Here is a 2459-nt window from a genome sequence, read left to right as displayed (position 1 = left end):
TGAAATCTGAGGGAAACATTTGAACTGCTGAGAGAATGAGAAATGGGGAGAGTGGGAGCCAAGGTATGATTCCAGTGCACTTGTTCATTGTACCCATTGTTTGCACAATGTGCTCATTTTGTCCAGTTTTTTTATTCTAGCACAGCCTTTCCCCAACCTGGGTACACTCCAGATATTCTGAACCACTACTCCCATCATCACTAGCCAGCCTGGCTAGTGGTCAGGGATGCCGGAGTTGTAGCCTAACAATTTCTGAGAAACCTGGATTGAGGAAGGGTGCTCTAGTACATAGTTTAGACATTCCGGTTTACCAAATTGGCAGTGGCGAAGATACTGAAGGATGTATCAGGAAGTGCCCAGTTTAAACCTTCCGTCTGCCATGAACTCACAACTTAAGCTCTTTCTGCCTCAGTCCTCCTTCCCCACATCTGCAGCATGGGGGAATAATATTGCCTTACCTAACAGGGCTGTTGTAATATATCAAATGAATGCATGTGAACACTTGTAAGTGCCATATAGATGCTTGCTATTATTGTGCTATCCAGCTGTCATACTTGGAGCAGACTTACTGAAATCCATGAACATAGGAACTATACCAATTAGTTGCATATCTACTACTACTACTACTACTACTACTACTACTACTACTACTAACCAATATAATATAGAGCCCAAAAATCACCATTCTCCTAATGATTTGCAGTGTCATATTGAAGTTAGCACTTCTGAGAAGCTTTGCAATTGCTGTCCATGTGGCACAGCCTCTATGTTGTTTAATTTTCAAACAGCCACCAATTGATTAGTGTGCATCATGCACCAGTCTTGGGTTTCATCAGGAGTGTAGCAAGGGCACCTTCAGACAGTCTGTTTATTGAACATTCATTCTGATTTATTTGCACATACCTGCTGTTCCTTGAACATCCATCCTGATCTGTTTGTGCAGAGATTATGGCTTCTTGTCAATCATTACCCTACACTTTCTAACACATTCCCCATCACTTTCCTTACTGCAAACAGTCTACATTTTGGGAGGAAATAGTTTTGTTGTGCAAGAACTCTAGAATGCTTTAATCCACCTTAATCATGCAAACCTTAATTTGCCGGAGGAATGTCGTGGATCGCTGTCCCAAAGTTGTTTCCCACTCAAAATCAAAATTTTGCTGTCTTGGTGTTTTGATAGTCATTCATCCACATGCATGTTATATTCACAGTCATAGCACTGTGTGGGACAGCAGTGCAGGAGGTATGGAGCAGGCATAGGCAAACTCGGCCCTCCAGATGTTTTGGGACTACAACTCCCATCATCCCTGACCATTGGTCCTGTTAGCTAGGGATGATGGGAGTTGTAATCCCAAAACATCTGGAGGGTCGAGTTTGCCTATGCCTGGTATAGAGAGTAGTGTGGGCGTTTGGGGGCGGGGTGGGGTGGAATCCAAGAGCCAAAGCAGCAGGGCAACTTTGAGTCTTAACTAAGAATGCACAATGACCAGGCCTAAATTATGGCTACCATTGCATGTGCATCTGCTCTGGGGATTTTTACTCTTCTCTCCACCCTCAAAAAGAAAAAAAGGGGCGGGGGGAGGCATGCTACTTCTTATGGCAAATCATAAATACTTTTTCTTTAAGTCCCCTAAGTTTTACTATATTTTATTCTGTTTTTTTTTCTGAAATGCTATTGGCCTGTGACAATTGGCCAAGTTACAGGGAACCAGGCAGAGGGCCTTCTAGGTAGAAGACATCTAAAGGCAGCCCTTTTTAGGGAAGCTTTTAATGTTTGATGTATTACAGTATTTTAATATTTTTTTGGAAGCCGCCCAGAGTGGCTGGGGAAGCCCAGCCAGATGGGAGGGGTAAAAATAATTTATTGTTATTATTATTATTATTATTAATAATAATAATAACAAATCAATTCAATGATGGAATAGCTTTCCAAGGAAGACAAGCCCAAAGCACCATTGCATGTGCAGAACTAGTTGGGAAGCACTTTGCCTCTTGGTTTCTGTGTTTCCAGAACATCCAGTGCACACCATATGCTGAAAATCCACTTTCTAATGGTAATGCAAGTGGATGCCACTTGCTGTGCCTGTCACTGTTGCCACATATTCCTTGGTCTTCCCTATCGTGCCAACTTTCACTCTTGCTTAACTATTTCCCTCCTGATGAGATTGTGCCCCCACCCCAAGAACCAAGAAATGGCACTATCTCAGCTACGGCTTTGTTAGGACTGCTTGGAAGAAAGACACCCTCCCCCCCATCCCTAGTATTGTTGCTGCCTTTGGCGATATCTTTCTGAAGTATTCTCTGCAAACAGAACTGCTTAACTTAAATTAGGACGAGGTCAAATGTGTGCAAGCTGAATGATCATTTATTTATCTAGGCTTTTTTGGTGTATGTTTTCTCTTGCAGGCAGAAGGACTTCTTTGTTTCTGTTTGTACATCTCTGAGCAGGAGGAAAAGCC

This window comes from Podarcis bocagei (assembly GCF_964188305.1).
Source record: "Podarcis bocagei genome assembly, chromosome: 8".
In the NCBI taxonomy this organism is placed as follows: Eukaryota; Metazoa; Chordata; class Lepidosauria; order Squamata; family Lacertidae; genus Podarcis; species Podarcis bocagei.
Note: the sequence above shows the minus strand (reverse complement) of the source record.